At 44.8% G+C, this 20615-nt stretch overlaps 1 protein-coding gene across 6 annotated transcripts in view; it reads right to left on the bottom strand.

Moving 5' to 3' along the window:
* The window catches only part of PITPNM2 (phosphatidylinositol transfer protein membrane associated 2), a 122176-nt gene that overhangs the window by 100509 nt on the left and 1052 nt on the right, over positions 1 to 20615 (bottom strand). For all 6 annotated transcript variants that reach the window (XM_063415576.1, XM_063415571.1, XM_063415572.1 and 3 more), the window contains exon 2: positions 6580 to 6679. The gene's annotated coding sequence lies outside the window, so the exon portion shown is untranslated. The remainder of the gene's footprint in view (positions 1 to 6579; positions 6680 to 20615) is intronic.

The following is a 20615-nucleotide window of genomic DNA, read 5'->3' as shown; positions in this document are numbered from 1 at the left end:
ACCAGCAGAGTTTTGGATGACTAATCAAAGGAGTGAATATATTTTAAAGATTTAATTCTCCCTTCACTATTTATACTAGTCAATGTCACTTTGACACTATTCTGGCTTTTCACTGCAAAAAACTTTCCAACTCAAATTCCCTTAAAACGAACATGCTCTCATAAGCAGACAAGTGCCATTTGCTCCATCTTGCCCTCCCCCAAGTTAGCTTCAGCTGTCACCAAAAACACAGTAAGCATTTTCCTCCTTGGGAACTATGTGTTCTTGCAGTTATATTCAGTGGACCAGAAGAGTCTGGCATCGGAAAAAGAACTATCTGATTTCTTGGACTCACTGCAAGAGAACCTGTCTTGGCCAGACACAGTTATAACCACCAAGGATTCAGTTAAATTAAAGATATCCTGGGCTGTACAAAAGGTGAGCAGGCAGTCACCCACTTCAGATACAGCTTTGGGGCTCTGACTGCTCTTTAAAGGGTGTTTCTTCCTGCAGTTATAAATAACAGTGAGGAAAACACTTTGTACATTCGCGTGAGGATTTTCAGAGTCACCCTCTATGAATCGCCACCACTATTTTAGTAAACAGAAAGTCTCAAGTAGCTCTTGAGAACCTTTCACATTTTCACCTTTCTGTGTTCAGTGTGTTAAGACCTGAAAGCACATTTTTCAGCTTAATTCAGACTCAGCACTTAAGGTCATATCTACTATTTTCGCCATGATCCATGTTGCCTGTTTTGATCTACATTACCTAGAATTTCTACTTCTATGCCCAGTTATAAAGAGGGAAATATGCCCTGAAAAAGCAGCTGCACCTTAGACCTACTGAACTTTGCAGTGCTCCTTTATCCAGGAGCTGCCACATTCAGATGGTTGATTCTTGTGTGGCAATATCTGGAGGTCACAGACGATGTGAGGAAAAAGTACAAAAATACTAAACACACTCAAACCATCTTCCTAAAAACCTGCTCAGGGCAACAGCTTTTCACAGATAACTCTACATTTCCATCTTCTGCCTCACCATGTGCCAAGCCCAGTCCTCAGGCACAGACAGCTCCCACAGCTTCCAAGGAAGTGAGGTCTCCACCCAGACCTGCCTCTGCCTTGAGTGCCCTTCTCTCACTTCATTAATTGTCCCTTTCTATCACATAATTAGGACATGGTCAAAGCATATCTGAACACATCTGCAGCCTCCTGTCCCCTCCAGGAAGGGCCCAGCATCTCACTGGAACAGCATCAAGGGGAATGGTAATGAAAGTCAGGGTGAGCTGAGCATCTGCTCTGTGCTGTGCTCAGGACAACCTTCTCCACAGAGCTTTTCCAGGAGGGGTTTTTCATCAGGTCTTATTTTTAAAGAATCTGGGCCAAGTCATCCCTGCTGTAGCTTTAATGACGTCAATGAGCTACAGCAGGGGTGAAATTGGGCCATTATTTTTTATGTCCATATGTCCTGTGCCTATTAAAGAAAAAAAAAACCACAAAAGAAGATCAAGGAAGAAAAGTTATTGAATCAAAAGACTACCCAGTGCAGAGATTAACATCTAGGTGTGAAATGTTCCTCTCTTGTTCCTGCTGTACAGTATAAATATAACAGTTTATGGAAAAAGAAATACTTCTGTAGTGTCAAGGTGCAACGCAAGCTCTGGAGTGACAAATTATGTTCACATTTTGTATCCTGTTTTGATAAGAAAGCCAACAGAAAAAATCATTACCAGGAAAAGGTCTCTTCAGAACTCCACAAAAGTGAGTGACACAGTTGCCAGTAAGGGTTAGTGTCTCCTCTCTCAGCCAATATTCAGCACACCCAGCACATCACCACCAAGTAGTAAAGCCCAGTGCACCTTGTCCTGAGCTCGTTTCTCACTAAATCCAAAACATGATTATACAAATATCAAAAGAGAAAAATACAACAAGGTTAAGGCCAAACAGTGTTTTCTGTGAGTGTGCAAAGCCTCAAACACCAGCATGAGCAGGGACATAGCTGAGGAGCCCAAGCCTGCAGATGTGGGACACAGGCTGTGAACAGCAGCAGTGACAGCCACGATTCTGTGGGGATTTTCAGAAGGCTGAACTGCACCATTAATCTTGAGAGAAGTGCAAACAGATTTTCCACCCCCCTCAGCCCAGCCCATTGGGTACTGTCCAGGCTGAGAACACAACTCCAGCTCACCCAACCACAGCCAGCAAGACCTACAAGCACAATTTCTCAATTCCACACTTTAAGCCCACTTAGCTGACATTTAAGAGCATGAGTAACCATATTCAGAGGGACACAGGTTAAATTACTCACCCACACGCCTGTAGAGTCAGGCTGAGGCACCTTTTAAGGCAGACAGCAACTGCCCAGCAACAGCCCCAGATCACAGGAGCTGGTGTTCAGGGCCTCTGCTTTGTAGATAACTTTTATTTCAAAGCTTTGTAGAAGATTCCTTTGAAATCTTTGACCCTAATTATCCAAGTCACAGCTTCAGTCAAAGACTAAGTCCTCTCTGCAAAGGTCTTTTTTCCAATTGCTTCCCCTTTGCATTAATGAGCTCTTTTTCCCACAATAAGCTACAACAGTTTGAGGGTTTGTTTTTGTTTTTATTTTTATTCCTCTCCTCCCTCCTCCTCTCCCATTCCAGCACTGGAATCAAAATAATTTGAGTTGAAAAACGTGTGACCTCCCAAGCCTTTATTTACAGTATCACAAACCACAAGGGAATGTTTTGTCCAAGTTTTCCAGCTGGAATGGGAACAGCAGGGAAAAAAGTGCCCTCATTTTTGCAGCTGTGATATTTAACACATCACAGGGGAGAAGGGTGGGAAGGAGGCAGAGAATTAGAAGCCAGTAATGATGCCATGGAAATATCAGATGAAGTGTCTCAGGCACACAGGCAAGTTCATATGATGACATCTTTTCTCCTCAGAAATCAACAGAGCTTTGTACATGCAAATGTATCTGCCAAACCAGTCTGACACACATTTAATGCTTTTACTTCTTCATTTCTACATTAAACCAGATTGTAAAATACAGAAACTTTTTTGGACTCCACTTAAGTTTGTATCGGTGCTGTAATGATCTCTTTTCATGCCACCATCCCCCAAAATTATAACAAAGACTTTGTCAAAAAATAGAAGCCCAGCAGCAACAGAATCTTCCTCAGATATTTTAACAGCTCAGAAAAACAAACACAAATGAAGGAGGTTTAGATCTATAGAAAGTTACTTGCAGCAGGAAACTGTCAGTTAGTTTGTGGTTACAACCACAGCAGCATCACAGCCCTTTCCTCCCAGTTAAAGACGTATGTCCAAACAGTTCCTTGTGTCTTGTCTATTGTAAAAGGAGGAAAACCACCAAAACAAAAACTCACCCATTCCCATGAGACATTTCATAGCCACGGATTATACAGGAGACTCTGTAGATCCCTTCTTTTTGAAAAGGGATCCTTCTGTACCTTTCCAAGCATTTGTGTCCTGTCAGGTCTAAATGTGTTTACCTGTAACTCTCTCCCACCTTTACAAGACCCCTTTCCTCACCTCTCAGCAGCTCCCCCTTCTCCCTGCCTGGCACAGTAACAAATGTCACCCTAACCCACAACCTTTACACACTGAGACAGGGGAATGTCACAATTGTGCTGCTCCATTATGCTCCCAAACAGGGTTCCTCTCCTTGCCAGTACAAAAGCAGCCATCACCCAGCTCCCTGGAGTGTTACCCCCTTGATACAACTCTTTACAGTGAGTTTCTCAGTCCAGTTGATGAAGGATCCAGCATGAAGACAGATTCCTCCACATTTAGTTGGTTTCCACAAACTGGCCCCTTACAAGGGGTTCAATTCTCATGTCATGGGTCCCACACTAAGTCCCCTGGTAAGTACAAGGTGCAGAAAAAGTAATATTCAGGCTCAGTTTGTGTCCATATAAAAGGACATAGGCTCTGGAAGGAGAAAAGCTGGTCACATCACACAGCCAGGGGTGGAAAATCCCAGCCCAGCATGGCACAGGGACAGGTGCTGCAGGCAAGGCAGGGAGTGCTGGAAGGACATTAGAAGGAGCAACTGCAAAGCAAAGCTGAGCTTCCTTTTGACAGGACACCACACATTCCCCCAGTGACTTTACAAATTGCTTAGAGGGGACATCACTTCCCCAGTGCACAAGTCCCCTGTCCCCAGCCTGCCTCACATCTTCTCAAACCTCATCTACCTTCCCCTCTTATGATCCTCCTGCCCAGTGGCAGCCTCTGTCTCTTCTCACAGGCTGAAAACACTCATCCCATCCAGGCTTCTGCAGCTGCAGCAGCAGTGGAAGAACCACTGGAAGAACCAAAGGCAGCACAGTGCCCCTGGACAGCTGGAAGAGAGGATGCTGAGGGCCAGAGCAGCAGGTCCCTCCCCATCCTATATGGACACCTCCCTCTCCTCATCACACTGCATTCCCAGCTCCCTGCGCAGGTCCCACAGCTCCCAGCATCACACAGCCTGGCACACATCTGCACACTCTTCCCCAGGGCTCACAGAATGGACTGAGGACACTTTCCTACATTTTGAAATAATCCTAGGCAAAATACTCCCAAGGATGACTTGCAGAGGAGCATTCCCCCAACATTTTCATTCTGTCCAGCAGCTTGGATTGAAAGGCTCCAGGTTTGGAAAAACAAAGGGCCACACAGAGATGCTGGCAGAAGAAAGGGGGAAATTTCCATTTTCCTGGACATGGCGGTTCAGCTGTTTGTCTCCATGAGCACTGCATTCCCTGACAAGGTTTAAAACCCATTTCTCTCCTTACATTCTCTACCTGCCAACTCACAGACGTTACTCCTCTCTGGTGACGCAAGAGCAGGAATTCATTTTCCTGTGAACACCGTTCTGGAGGCAATTTCCCCTCACCTACCCAGAGAATTAATGACCACTTGGGCACCTCATCAGCCCTGTAAAATCCTTCAGGCAAGCAAAATGAATGTAGCCTGAGCCTTGGGGCAAAGCAAACCCTAAACTCTGCCAAGGATTGCATTTCTTCTCTGCTGTTACTGCTAATTCAGAGAAAAATGCTCCCTCTACAACAGCCTGTGGGGGAGTGTGGGACCTGAAACAGGAGGCAAAGCTCTCGGGATACAGATGTTCCCCCTCAGCACAGCAGCACAAACTCACATGGCAATTAATGCCTCTCTGAGCATAAACTCCTCTCTTGAAGCTGCTGCTGGCAGCTTTTGATCCCAGGGAGACTCAGCCACAGCTCCTTTGGCGCTGCAGTGGGCAGCCAGGAGCTGCCAGGCTCTCTCCCAAGGAAATCAGGTATTCCACAGAGGCACAAGACACAGCTCTGGGAGCAGCCTACCCAGCCTGGCACTGGCTAATCCCAAAGAGAGGCTTCAGGAAGGAAATCAACCTGGAGAGTGGCAAAGAAATCGCTGGGAGCCAATTTCCTGACAGGAGACAATTAAGGTACTCAAATCACCCCTAGTTTTCAACAATTTCTGATAAAGGTATTGCATGTTATTACAGATGCCACTGCAGTCTCAGTGTAACTGCTGTGACCTCGAGGTATAAATCCAGAGAGACTGAAAACATATTTCAGTCTGGTAAGTGAACAATCTCTGATCCAAACTCATTTATTCTTTCTCTTCTTCCCAGCAATTCGTTGCTCTTGAAGCAAAACCTGACAATTGTTAAGTTTTAGTATCACCCCAAAGAAACATTTGGTGGAGTGAAAAAGACCATTTCTGATAAAGAAAAAAACCACTTATGTGCTGAGCAATGTTCTGGAGGAAAATAAGAAGAAGCAGAACTGTGCATTTAGGCTAAAGGCTGACACCCTGTCTACCAAAAACTCAAAAACTCCAGCCACCAATTTTGTAGTGAGAGTTCACACCGTGAGATACATTTCTAGAATTCACACAAGAGGTTTGGATGGAGCTGGACACACACAGTGAACCCCTGAGCAACACTGCAAAGGTTACAGCATAAGGCAGCAGCAGGTACACTTTCATAAAAACCACAATCTCTTCACTTTTACTTGTTAAAAACCACCACAGGTAACTGCTTCCCCTTCCACTCTGTTTATTGGGAAGTTCTGCATCTCAATCCTATTGGCAGTATAAAACAAATTTAAAGTTCAGAGGACAAAGACACTACACCTGGTGACAAATTTAAAGTTCTGAGGACAGAGAAACTACAATTTGCTGTACTACTGTTTATTGCAATACAGATAAAATCAACAAGGTTAAGACATTTTTTGAGAAGAAAACTCACCCAAGATCTAAATTAAAAATTATATTCATTGCACATAGAAAAACGCAAGGAGCATAAGCTTTCTTTATAAAGGAGTTTATTACCAATACATACATCTATGCAATTTAAGCCAACCATGTCCTATGACTGCCAAGCCCTTCTCAAAGAGCTCCTGCAGCCATTTTCTGGCTTCCATTTTATCCCATTTTCCCCACGCATTTATTCAAGTGGAACCCAAGCTAAGGTTAATCCCCTCTCACCACCAGTGAGTTAGTATCCCTCAGATAAATTACCATTCTCCCTAGTAACATCTAAATGTTTTTTTCTAACCCAGAAGAAAAAGATTAGCCATTCAGCTGAAATGTCAGAACCTACCTTCTGCAAAAAATCTCTCTAGATGCTTCTGAATGCAGGAGGGAGCAAAGACAGCATTGTTGGAAAAGGATGTCACTGTTGGTCCACATGTGTCAACATCCTAGAAAAAGACAGAACACAGTTGCTGAACTGCCATGCCCAAGGGAAATCAAGAGCAAGAATAAAGCTGCATTATTTTTCCAGTTACACCATGCTAATGGCTCCTATGCAAACAACATAAAGCTACAACATTTCATAATTGCACATCAGACTTTCTCTGCAGACATCCCTCCGGTATGTCAGAAATTCAATACGTGATAGTAGGCGGCAATGAGCACCTCAGGGATTTAAAGTGTGTTCCAAACCATGAGTCATCGTCATCTCTAACTCATGGAAATTAGGAAGGAAAAAAAAAAAGAGAGAAGAAAAAACACACGCATTGCACTGACCACTCTCACGTGCTCCCTCTGTACACTTCCCCTCACAGCATTTCCCTTCCAAACTCGGAGCTCAGTGACTTCCACAGAGGAGACACCACCACAGACAAACCCAGCACAGCACAGATTCCTCCGGGGAGCCCCCAGAGCCCGGACAGGATCTCATGTTTGAGGGTGGAAGCAGAGCTGGGGCTGCCCTTGGAATCCCCACAAATCCTTCCACACCTGGAGCAGCAAGGAGACAGCAGCTCCTACAGGGAACAGAGAGAGGGGAACCAGCAGCACCCAGGAGGGCAAATGCAGGTCGGGAAAGCCCAGGGACCACATTTACATTCCTATTCCAGCCACCTGCTCTCCCCCAAGGCTGATTTTTGTCAGGAGGGCTGAGGGCAGAAGGAACCTGTAACGCTGCCTGCAGAGCGAGTTATTTTTTTTTGCTCATCATTCCACGCATCCCCACTGCCTTTCTAAGAGATTCCTTTGGGCAGTCTCATCTTTACCTCCAATCACTGCAGACTGGTTTTAATGCTGCTTTTAAAGCAGCTGGGTTGCACTTTAGGGCACACACGTGTGATCTTCACTCCCATCTCTACTGATGATCTCCCCAAGTATATCCAGGTTCTTTTAGGTCTTCTTTAATGCCTTGGCTTATCCTTGTTTCTCTTTCCTCAAGCAGCAGCCAGAGCAGAGCCAGGGCTCCCACAGCACTGGTCAGCACTGGGTGATGGAGGAGGGAGGGTTGGGTACATCCCACACCCGTGGGACACCCATCACCCGTGGTCCCCCAAAATCCACATGCTCACATTAAAATTGCCTCTATCTCACTGAACTCCCCATCTGCAGAAACATCCCTTTCTCTTTCAGGTCAGCAAGGGCACAGTTGTCGTTCCCAGTTCTCCTTCCCAGCAGCAGGAGCTGTGTTTTGCACTGGAACATGCAAATCTGGCTCTACAACCACACAAATAAAAGCACATCTCCTTTACTGGGGCTTGGATCCAAGCCTTAACACCAGCACCTGCTACCAAAGTGTAACACAAAAAATAAATAAAACATCAATACACTCTGTTCCCTCCCCTAAAGAACCTGCAATGCTTGGAAAAGCCATCGATACCTTCAGCTGCAAACACTGCTTCAGTTAACATAAATTTATGTCTTGCCAACAGCTTAAAAAAAAAAACCCAGTGACTGATCTTCCCTCTTGTAACTTCTTGCACAGCAATTTAAAAAATATAATAGTGCTTGCACAGGTCAGATTCGTCCTGGAGGAAGAGCAAACACGAGTTTCAGGACCGTTAATCTCAGAAATCTCACCAAGAGCAAGCAGCCAGACAGCTTAAAAATATATTTAGTCCACAAATGCTTATTAACGTCATTTGCTGATTCACAGCTGAGCCAGGCACACAGGGCCCAAATGCCACTTCTGCTTTCCCAGGCTGGGTGGCAATTAATAATAATAATAATAATAATAATAATGGTGTTGAAAGTGTTGGGCATCAAGTTGCTTATCCTATCTCAAAACCTCCTGTGGTGCAACTTTTAGATTGGATCTGTCAGAACTGAAACCACAAGTCCAGTCTGTGGCCCTGTGGTTTAGGATCAGACCAGAATTTATCTGAAATTGAATCTTAAGTTTTCTTTTCTTTCATTGACTATTGATCTTGCTGCCAACATTAATACAGTGAAGACCAGAAGATAAATAAAATTAATTCTTCAAGCTCACAACAAAATTAACACTGACAATCACCACTATTTTTAAAATGACATCTTCTTTATAACTGAAGAAAAAGTATTCAATCATTTTATACCTTTGCCAGTATTTTGTGTGTGCATTTTGGGGCAGAATTAAACCACTAAATTCCTAAGGAGAGCTTTAAGTAAAAATTCTTTTCATAAAAGAAAATGCAAAATGTTTCTTCCCCTAATTTTATATACAATACTATGATGCAAAGCCCAAAGGACTTTCTCTCTAAAGCAACTATTCAAATCTGTATGATGGAAATATATTAAAATATATCATTTTAATCTTGCTTTGCCTTTGAATTTTAAATATCTTTTCACGAAAACAAGTATTTCATGAGTCCTTTTAGCCATTCTACCATTATGATTTGCAAATAAACAAGAATCCTCACATTACCTTTCTCTTTTAAAAGGATTTGTTGTAGCTATGAATCCTTGGAGTTTTTAACTCAACACACATCCAGTCTGATTGAGCCTTACCAATTTTACAGGTTATACAATAATTCATTCCTCAGGAGCACTGGGATTTATCCATATCCATTCTTTCCCCATTTCCCACAAGCAAGACAAGTCTCTGGGTGCTGGATATGCCAGACACCATCCTTGCAAAAGAGCCTTGCAGGAAACCCACACCTGGGTAAATAAATTGTAAAAAACTGAGTCAGAGCAGGGCCCTGCTCCCTCTGTCTGGCTTTGCTGAGCAGGGAACAGTTCTCGGAATTAGCAGGGCCTGGATGCAGAACTTCAAAGGATTTCAGAGTCTGGGTGAGGCCAATCTCAAAGAGCCCCAGGGTACCTGCAGACCTGGAGGGGCAGCCACAAGGCCTCCTCCAGTTAAGAAAAAAAAATCAATCTTCCTTCCTCCTTTATTCTTTTTTGTTCTGGAGTTGGGTTTTTTCCCTGCACTGTAGGTTAGGGAAGGATGACAAAAGTTCTTTTCAGTGACAGTAAGTCTGTAGCAATTGTTCCAAAAAGAAAAACTGAGTTCTCTGCACACTTGTTAATGGTACTGCAATCAAAAGTGATTAAAAGCAAAAACGTTTCTGTACAAGAGAAACTGAAAGTATTGCCTCTGGGAAAACAGAAATACTAGCATTTTCTCTGCAGCAAACACTAAAAGTAATAGATAATTAATGTAGCCTAGGACATTATGACATCTATGAAACTTGTTTTCTGGAATAATCATAAACAATTCACCTTGACTGTATTCCCAAGTCATCACTTTTTAAAGTCACTGCAGTTTGCAGAGGCCTTGCTGATGCTATTCTTAATTTACTTATTTTTAGGTGTGAGAACAGATTACCAAGGCAAAATTTAAACTTAAAAATTGTCAGGTTTTCATCCTCTTCTATAACCATTAACCCTGTCTGCACTTCAGAAACATTTTTGTGCTAAAGGGAAACCAAGTACCCAGTTAAAACTGCTTCTACTTTCAAATTAAATTCCCAAAGTGTGGGAGGATTCAGCATTGTTAAACAAGGGGCACATTTGTCCAAACCACCAGGAAAAAGCAACGCAACAAAAACACAGAAATGTGAGTTAATGCAAGAGCTCCTAAAAGGCTGCAACAACATTTTTACGATGGGTGGTTTGTAAAGAGGAAGGTTACAAACTCCCTCCCTTCCTCCAAAGGCTTTCAGGGAAGCCTCTCCAGGGAAGCCTCCGGGCACTGGAGCAGCCCAGAACCGAATCAAAGAACACGTTTGGTTCTGGAGCAGCTCAGCAGCACCCGAGGCAGAGCCCACAGCTATTAATAGACAGATTCACATGGAAATATCACTGGCAAAGAGGCAGAGGTGCCACACGGCTCATTTTTAGCACCAATGTTGAAAACACCACGTTGCACTAACAGAACTGGCATTTACCTTTCCACGGAGGATGATTAATTAATTATAAGATGCTTTCTGCTGGCTTATGAAGGTTTCTCTGCTGAACTGATGTGCTGCACTTCACTTTCCAGCCCTTCCAGGAGGCACCATTGCTGCCACCACTAAATCCCTTTATCCTGGTGGGACAGGCAGAGCTCCCACCTCACCTTTACCTGGACAAACACACCTGGTGACAACCCCAAACCACAACTCACCAGCCTTGGGCAATAAAAAGGCTTCTGCAAAGGCAGAGGCACTGACAGCACCGTCTTGCAGGGAGAAATGAAGCAGCACAACTGTTCCTCATGACCACCACAGCTGGTCTAGCTCAGCCTCCTGCTCTTGCCCAATCTGCATGAATAAATTCTAAGCCCTACCAAGGATCAGCTGTGGTCAAACACCACATGCCCATGGTTTGGGAGCATCAGTTTCAGACCACAGAGCGTCTCCAGAGCCCTGTATCCTCAGAAAAGGTGGTTTCTGTTCTCCTACCAGCCACCCTAAAGAACTAAAGGGGATATAAGTGAGCAACTAAAAATCAACAAACCACAGGGAAATAAACTCAAAATCCTGAAGAACTCTAATCGGAGGAAGAGGCTCCAGGATGTGCCAGGAAATTAATCAACATGCAAGAGAAATGCAGCAGTTAACTGGAAAATACAAGCAGCTTGGAAAGGCACCGAGACCATTTTTCTCTCTCTGATGTTTGCAGCATCTGGACCCTCCAAGTGCCCCGGGGTTATGTTCCCAAAGGAGCACAAGGTCCTGGCTGCACTGTAAGCAGCCAGACCCAAGGGAAAGGGAGGGAAAACAAACAGCAAAATGCTTCCAGAAGCTGCCTGGGCTCTGGACCCTGCTGTAGCTATAATGAGCTTTTCATTTGCCAACAGCCCTCTCCCTCCTTCCTTAGAAGTCATTAATCCCTTCCTAAAAGTCTTTATTCCCTTATATGAAATGGGAAGTGTTACAATCCATTGCTCTGATCAACAGCAAGAAAAAAAAAAATTCAAAATCCCCAAACCCTACACTCTATATGCACCCTTAAAAGATTTTTCGGAACCTCACACCAGTCTGTGTAAAACAGGAAGAGTGACATTTAATATCACACAAAGCTGGCAGCCTGCTCCCCACACACATCCCCTTCCCAAACCTCCCTGCTGCCTCCAGGGTGGGAGCCCAGGAACCACCAGCAGCAGCCCCTGCTTGGTGCTGGGATTGTTTTGGGGTGTGCAGAGCTTAAAAAGCAGCTTTCAAAAGAGTCGATTTAGTGTCAAGCTTCAGACTCCCCTCTGAGAGCAGTAAAACCGACAGGATTTTTTTTTTTAAGGGAAAAAAAAAAAAAAGAAAAGGCTCCTCTGGGTGGGTTCAGCACCTGTGCATGCCAAAGGCACTTCATGTTTTATTCATGAGAATGCTATCACCCCGTGAAGGTTTCTAAGTGACTCAGCCAGACAGGGTCTCTACAACCAGCTTTCAGGAGGATCTTTTTGGAAAAAAAAGAAAAAAGTTTTAATTCAGCTGTTTGATTGATATTATTTTCCAGTCATTTCTAACCAGGTATATTTCAAACAGAGAACTCTATGTCAGGTTCCACCTTGCCCCATCCCATATAAATGTAGCAATTAGCACAGAAAAATTAGTCAATTATGCAGTATTTCACCTTAAATAAAGCAGCTCAAGAAATAAAACACTATTTAATTGGTAGCTGACATCCGAGGAAGGAACACAGTGGCTCAGTAACGTGCTTAAAGAGGGTCTGAAATCCATTCCCAGCCCTTGATGGAAGCCTGTCCTTGTCAATGAAATCTACAATCCATAATAATGCTCAGTATTGTGCTCTCATCCTCTGTTTTATCAGAGCTCATCTGCTGATCAATGAGGAGTCCCACAGAATAACACTCTGAATTTCAATGTCAACACAGCAGTACTGTGGTAATGATCGAAAATATTTACATATTGCCTCATTGATCGTGGGGTGTTCTCTTCCAACCATCTGGCTACTGGGCACTCATCTTTTTTATTCTTTTCTTTTATTTTTAGGCCTTTACAACTATTTCAAGCAGGTTATCTTGACAGTGAACTTCCAGCATTCCACCTGAATCAGGTTTTCCTGTTATTTTTAACCCAGGACATCAACAACACCATTGATCATTTTCAACCCATCTCAGCCAAGGGGAAAATAATTTTCTAAACAAGGACAAACCCCCAAAAACCGCAGCAAACACCTGCTCTGTGATGTGCCAATTCAGCTACAAGGTCTCGTTTTTAATGTGACTCAAGGGTGTCACCATCTCAACAACAGATGAGTCAAATGGAAATACGTCCCTGACTCTGCTCCCACTGCCAGCCTCAAAGAAAGAAAGGCTGCAGGGTTGTTTTCCCCACCTCCAGATGGAATATCCCTTGATCCCTGCAGTGCAGAGCCCTGGGGTGATGCTTCCTCAGGAACTGCTGAGGTTTTCTGAGCCTGGTGGTTCAAATGAGGAGCTGGCACGGGCTGCAGGAACAAAAACCAGCACCAGCCTTCCCTTGTCCCACCTGAGCCTGAGCCCCCCAGAGCCCCCAGCCAATCCCACTGGCACCCTCCATCCCCCTGCAGGTGCAGAAGAGAGAAAGACACACCTGGAGTCAGAAGCTGTGGGGATTTAGCCTCAAGAAAACCAAAACAAAATCAAAAATCACCTCCCTGCAAGGTGCTCTGAGCACCAAGGTGCTGCACCCCCACCAAGCACAGCACAACCAGTTTCCACTCAACTCTCATCTCGCTGAGCCCAGGTTTCTATGCAAAAATGAATTTTTAAAAAGCTTGGAAAAGCTTAGCCATGTGCATTCTCCTAGGAAGCTTAAGCACAAGTTAAAATAAAATATGCAGGGAAGACTAACATCTACAAGATCTACAAGGCTGCTGCAGGAGACCTCAGCAGGGAACTTGCTGAGCATATTAAAAAGGTGGTTCTCAAACAGTTGTCAAACTGATTTCAAGGAGTTTTTTAGTGGCTCCAAATCTGTTTATAATCAGAAGCTGACACTCATGGCTGCTGCTACCACAAACTTGATTTAGGAAGAATGGGAGGTCTGAAAGCCAAATCATACTCAGTCTTTAAACCAGGAATTAGAATCCTCACTCAGCACCGTTTAGCTGATTTTGGTAACAACGTTTAAGACAAAGCATCACCTCTTTGTTTTGTTTTTTGTTCTACTTTGATAACAAGGAATACAACACAAGTTCTAGCAGCAAAATGACATTCAGACAACAAAAGACAGAGCAGGGAGGGGGAAAGTGCTCTGACATATCTGCCTTTGATAATACAGATGCTCCATTAGACAGTGAAATAAATCTCCCCTTTATGTCAAGCTCCTTTTTTCTGCTAGGGCATCTGGATGAAGGATCAGGCAGGAGGACAGAGAGCTCTTTCCTCTCCATCCTCTCTGCCCAGATGTTTGGCAGACACAATGCAGAAGATCTGACCTAAAAACACCCAAGTGCCCACCCCCAGCAAGGCAAGTCAAACCATCTCTCCCTGCTCTAAACAAAGGGATAAATGAAAACTGGGAAGCCAGGGCAATACACAGAAGCTGAAGGGAAAAGTTTAATCCTTCAAGTAGGATTGTCCAAATATGCTCTTTCTTCTCACAGTGGCAGCATGTTAGATAAAGGTGCCCCTTTTGAAAAACTTATTTAAGGCGTTAAATGTAAGCAAAAGAGAACATCAAAATTGTTTTAGTCCCAATAGCAACAGTTGTGCCCAGGCTAAACACATTTTTTGAGGATATTTGATGGAAGATGTTTACTGTTGTTGAAGTTAGAACACGGAACAATGTTTTACAATCCAGAGACAGGTTAGACAAACAAAGACTCCCGTGAGTCTGGATAAATGATCCTTTAAAACAAGAGTGGGAGAACAAAACAGGCTATGTGTTCTCCATCAGTTCACTGTGGTGGATCAGAAGTCTAAAAGCCCCACGTCAAGCCTGCTCAAGAAATTAACAGGGAAATAAGGCAAGCAAAACAAAACCAGAGACAGGAAACTCAGGAATTTTAGTGTCTTTTCTGCTGAATTGTGCCTGCAACGTTTCCTATGTCTGCTCCTGGTTTACCCTTGTTTAAGATAGAGGCTCCACTTTTGCTTGTGAAGAGCAGAGAGAATGTTACTGAGGAAATGGGATGGCAGAGAAAAAGCCAGCGAGAGGCCTTCCTCCCCCTCCTGCTCTTTTCCACCAAATATCTCCGAGTTATTTACGTCCTCATATCCCGAACTCCCCCTCCAGTTTCACAGCTTGCCGTTTTCTCTGCATTCTGGTGGAGACAACACATGTTTAGCTCCAGCACGTTTGGGCTGGAACACCCTGCGAACGTGAGGCCGAGTCACAGAGCCCACAGAGGGAAGGATTTCCAGATGCAGAGACGGGCTGGAAAATAGGAGCCAGAAACACGAGGAGCCATCTCTCCACACCCTGGAGAAATCAACCTGCTCTGTGGTGGAGACAACTGAAACAGCTTGGCAACGCCTACAGCTGGTGCTCAACCTCAGATCCAGTGAAAAGATGTAAATATTTAGATTTCAATTTCATCTGATATGATAAATATAAAATCTCTATTTCCTTCTTTAAAAAAAAAAGGCAACATTAAAATAGGTAAGCCACCCACATACAAAAAGTGATTCTACCGTGTTTGTACCTTTAGAAGGTTATTTAAGTTATGGTATTGATCTTGAAACAAATTACAGGAGAAATTATTCCCACTGAATTGTCCTCTGATGTATACAAAACATAATTATACCACGTCTGTACAGAAGTGCATATGTTATTGTTTTTGAAATGGAATTATTTTGCTGTTCCCTCCTAACATGTAGTGTCTCATGGCAGCCCATTATTTTTTTTTACCTCTTCAGAAGTGCCCACAGCCCTCCAGGTTTCAGTATGGATTACTGAATCCAACCCAAATTATTTGAAAAGACACAAAATGATCCAAACCCAGCTCCTTATGAATACCTGTACAAAACACAGCTGATGCTGAACTGCTGTTTACCATGGCTGCACTAGGAAAACCTGAAATCCTCCCATAACCTCCTAAAGCACATAATGGAATTAAGGCCCCTCCACACATCCAGAGTTAAGTCATGCAAATACCAAACTTCTTTGGAGCCGGAGATAACGCGGCCTCGCCCCTGCAGTGCCCAGATACCTCAGCGTGCTGATGTGATTACACACTGCCACCCTCCAAATTGGCTATCGTGCCATTAAAATGCCTTCCCAGGTCACTGCTCTGAGGGTTAAGCCTGAATTAGTATCCTGAAGCTCCCTGATCATTATGTAAGAGCCAGCAATCCAAACAAATCAGAGCTAGCTTCCCTGGCCATTACAGGAATCCCTGGCCAATGATGAATTACAAATCTTTCAGCAGTTCATTCACTATTTTCTTCCCCAAGTCCTCACCAGCTGTGCCTTCCCAGCTCACAGCAAACCACCTCTGTTCCACGACTGGATTTGCTGGATCTCAGTTCCCTCCTCCCACCACGATGAGACCATAGAAACTGGTGGAAAACCTCTGAGTAGAAATCCCAGTATCTGCTCTCTGACTGGAGACTGAGCTGTTTAAAGAAAGAAATCACTTTAAAGAAATCACTTTTCCCCATCACATCGAGGGACTCCCTCCGATTCACCTAATCCCCCCCGTTTTCCTGCCAAGGCGAGTTTTCAGGTTCATGCCCACTTCTCAGAACTCACCAACCTCAGCTGCCCAAGCACACAAAGCCAGGACTGTAAAAGCTGTGCAGAGTCCTCGCTATCCAAGGTACTCAGTACTCAGGCTTGGGTTATTTTTGCAGGAAAACAACTTGAGGTCCACAGGGGTGCAGACTCCTGGATGTTGTAGGTCTTTAAATCTGTCTGAGCAAGTTTTTCTGGAGGCTGTTTAAAGCCAGAAAAAAAAATCTAATTTGGAGTTCTCAGCCGCCACCTGGGTCAGGAGAAGCCAAAATCAGCCTGTGCTGCTGTTGGGAGACCGAGAGCGCTGTGGGTGCCCCTGCTCCTATCAGCACTCCTTCCTCAGCCGAGGTGTGTGTGTGTGCTTTGTCCCTGCCCTCGGTGGCACCCTGGGCACACTCAGGGCGCTGGCAGGTGTGTCCCTGTCCCCTGTGCCAGGTCTGAGGCTGCTGGGACAATGACCCCGGCACTGCTGCTCCCTGCCAGGCCCCCACCCTTCACTGACACAGCCACCAAACCCAAGGTCCTGCTCATGCTCCTCATCCTCCTCACCACCCCTGGCAAGGCAAGCCCAGAGGAGGGTGAGGCTTTCCCTCCCGTTTCCCTCCTGGATGGCCTCTCCCTGCAGGGATCAGCTCAGGTGTGGCCAAGTTCCCCAGGGCAGGTTTGAGCCCTGTGCCAACTGGATTTCTTCCCTGCACCCACACTTGCCAAAAAACTCCACTTGCCTGAGTAACCTCTCATTTCTTGTCCCCTCTGAAGCCTGAGCCTGTGTCACACACTCAGGAAGAGCTGCAGGAAGGGGAAGCAGCTCTGTCTCCAGATCCTGCCATCCCTCGGGAGGTCCCCTGCACCTCCCCCCCTCCCTCCTTCAAAATTAAAGATACCTTTTTCCAACTGGTTTCTAAGTTTTCCAGTGGGATTTACTGAAGCATTTTGCTCTGAGGTTCTAAGAAGTGTTTGTTTAATTAAAAGAAAAAATTAAAATCACCATCCACTCGCACCAGCAAACCCTTTTACCTATGGAAAATGCACAAGCCTGACTTCAGGAGCTCTGTCTATTGGCATTGTGCTGATCAGAACTCCCTGTAGTGACAGGATCTGGGCCAGCCCCAGGCTAGATTGTTTTCTTTGTACATTAAGAACATCCAAATATCATCCATTACTTTGTTCATTTAAATTTTCCTAGGACTCCTGGCATGGACAGCACAATTAGAGAAGCCACATTCCCTTTCAGTTCACGGGTGAGCTCAGACAGACTCTGCCCCAGTACAATCTTGTGGCACTTGGATTTCCTCCAACACCCAGGAAATCAAGTTATAAATAAAAAGTGTTTTATTTACCCCCTCCCCCTCATTAATTATTCCATTTCCATTCACACTGAAAACTACAGAACATTTTTGTTTATAAGATGCTTTTGGGCTCAAAATTAAATTTAGGCATATTTTACCAATTTGGGCAGATAAACAGAAGTATTAATTGCATCACACCCTACGTCAGCCAGTTTTAAAATTAAATGAGAAGGCATCTTTGCCATTTAGAGAAACTGGCTGTTAAGAAAACCATGAGTTGCTTTTTCCTTCTAGGAAAATAAAAATGAAGCAAAGCAACACATCGATGCCTGTTTCTAGCTTCTTCTCTTATCTAAGTCTCTAGCAAGAGGAAGCCTAAAAGAAAAACACCTTAAAGGCAGCAATGTGTCTGCAGGGCTCCTGCTGGTCCTGGAACAGGACATTGTGGTGAATATGCATGAAAGGCATGAGTCAAACTGCACTCAGGAGCGAGCATCAGCTTTCACTTGCCATTTTCCAAAGCCTTCCACTCAGGCTGCCAAGACAGCAACTGAATGACAAGAGTTTTATTTGAATGCAGAGGGGAGATTAATGCTCTTTAGGATTAATTGGAGGAACTTTCTTTAAATTAGCTCACTTGAAGGATGTGCTGCTTCTCTCTTTGGCCAGCTCACAGAAGCAGTAACAATTTGTGAATAAAAAGAGACTAATTATTTAAATTCAAAACCTTTTAGCCCCATTGTCAGTTTTAAGTTTTGAGAATTTCTATTAGTGGGGAAAAAAAAATCAGGACAAGGTCTTTCCAAACTGGTTGCTGTCAAGTAAAATGAAAAGTTAGATAAAACTCCCACATGCCAGATGGTAAATCACAATAAATGCTCAGGCTGTTAGATGCACAACAAGCGACAAAGCATTGACACACACCATCAGCAGCAAACCCAAAATAGAAAAGATATTTTAATAAGAAGTTGTCATTTGGGGAAAAGATCCTCGTGAAGCTCATCAGAATCAAAAGTCATACACTGAAGGCTTCTTATTTGCTTCATCACCTCACATAAGCCTGAGAACAGCCAACAAGGTGATTTAAATTAGGCTCAGAGCTGTAGTCAGAAAGAGCCTTGGAGTTCACTATTTAGGCACCACTTCTGACCCTTTCTGCCAAGTTCTTAAAAAAATATCCTTAAAGGATACCAGGGAATTGTTTACTCAACCCATTATTGTTTCCTGAACATAGATGCCAGAAAAAGTTTTATTAAGAAGATAAACAGCTGCTACTGTACACGGTTTAGATGGCAACAAAAGCATCTAAGGGCCATAAAGGGAATAGTAAGGGAATTAAAAAGCATTTTTATGCACGAAGATGGCTAACATCTGTACGTTCATTAAAGTGGTATCAACTATGCTTTTAATTAAAAGTTAGTGACAGAAACTTAAATATGATTAATACAGCCCAGCAGCCTACCAGAAGTCTGCTCCATCAAAAGCAGCACAAGCTGCGTTCCCAGCCCTGGCTGCTCATTTCTTCCCCTCTCACAGATGCAGAGGTGCCACAACCAGAGCACACTGCAAGGACCACAAAGCAGAAATCCTGAAACAAACAACAAGCCAGGACTGGTCTGCACCCGTGCTTTCATGCCTGGCCATCCTTTATTCTGCATACCCCGAGGAGGCGTTTCAATTACCGAGCAGCCCGCGGCCAAAACAGGAGCTGGTTACCTGGCAGAATACCCAGAGATCCATCAGCCGTCCGAGGCACAGGGTCTGCCTCAGGAGAGAGGGAAAAGGGCTGCCCCACAAACAGAATCTCCTATTCAGCAGTGTGAGGTGGGGGAAAACCCCTCGCCCAGAAGCCAGTGCTGAACTCTGTAAGGCAGTCAGGCGTCTTGTGTTACTCGGGAGCACAAGGCAGTCACGACAAAAATAAACCAAGCGATAAAAATACAGCACGGGCAAAAAGATGTGGGCACGGAGCAGGCATCGGTGCCATCGGGGGATAAGGAGTCCTACAGCCACTGATATTCTCACACGCACTCAAACATCTGCTTGTTCAGCCTGATGTCCACAAAGACCGATCTATTGCCACTGTCCTGTTCAGAGCTGAGCACTCACACATTATATCTTCAAAGACTGAAGACGCTCCCTGACATCAAATTTCCACTTAGCAGCTTCCAGACACACAGAGAAGATGGAAGCTCTCACTTTAGAGCAGGTACCAACACATGAAGAAACTTTTTTTTTCCCCTTAAACACACATTTTAAATAAACTTCACTTCAGTCGTGGTATTTAAACATGAAACAAGACAGGACTGACTTGTGTATCTGACTGAGCAGGGCGCTCCTCTGAGGGGTTCCCTGAATGATGCTCCCAGCCCCAGGCTGAGCACCTCAGTGCCCTCTGTGCTTCTGCTTCTTCAGTGGAGCGGGAGAGGCTGGGGAGGAGGTGAAGGAAGAGATTTAACCCTCCCGCAGCTGGGCAAAAAGCTGGAGCTGTTCACGCTGCTACCCTCACTCTGCTGGGCAGCAGCTCCAGGATGGAGCCCAGGGTTGTTCGTGAACACCGAGCAGGACCCTGCCTGTCAAGGGGTGGGGAGGCCAGGAGAAAAGACTGCCAGGCCCAGCAAAAAGAATCCCCTCTCGCAGCCCATCATCCAGCTGGGATGGGCATTCTGCTCTTTCCAAAGGGAAGAACCTCTTCCTCCCACTCCCGCAAGGAAAAGCACCGCCTGAGGAGTACGGCCAGCTCCCACTCACCACCCAGCAGTGCCCTGACACAGAGGGGTTTCGTGCCCCGAAAGCTCACGGGGCTGTCCCTCAGCTATAATCAGTCACCGGCATTTATTCTTTGAGGCTGCCGCGGGTCTCACCCTCTTCTCCCTCAGGGATGGGAGGCAGCACCTTCACCCCCTCCCCACGGCCAGGCCCCGTCCGAGGGACTCCTGGACCACCGCACGACAAAACCGCCACCGGGGGCCTCTGCCAGAGCCGAATTCGGTGAAATTCAAGGCTCGGAGATGCGG

This window comes from Prinia subflava, chromosome 19 (genome assembly GCF_021018805.1).
Source record: "Prinia subflava isolate CZ2003 ecotype Zambia chromosome 19, Cam_Psub_1.2, whole genome shotgun sequence".
Taxonomy (NCBI): Eukaryota; Metazoa; Chordata; class Aves; order Passeriformes; family Cisticolidae; genus Prinia; species Prinia subflava.
This window is presented reverse-complemented; position numbering and strand designations above follow the sequence as displayed.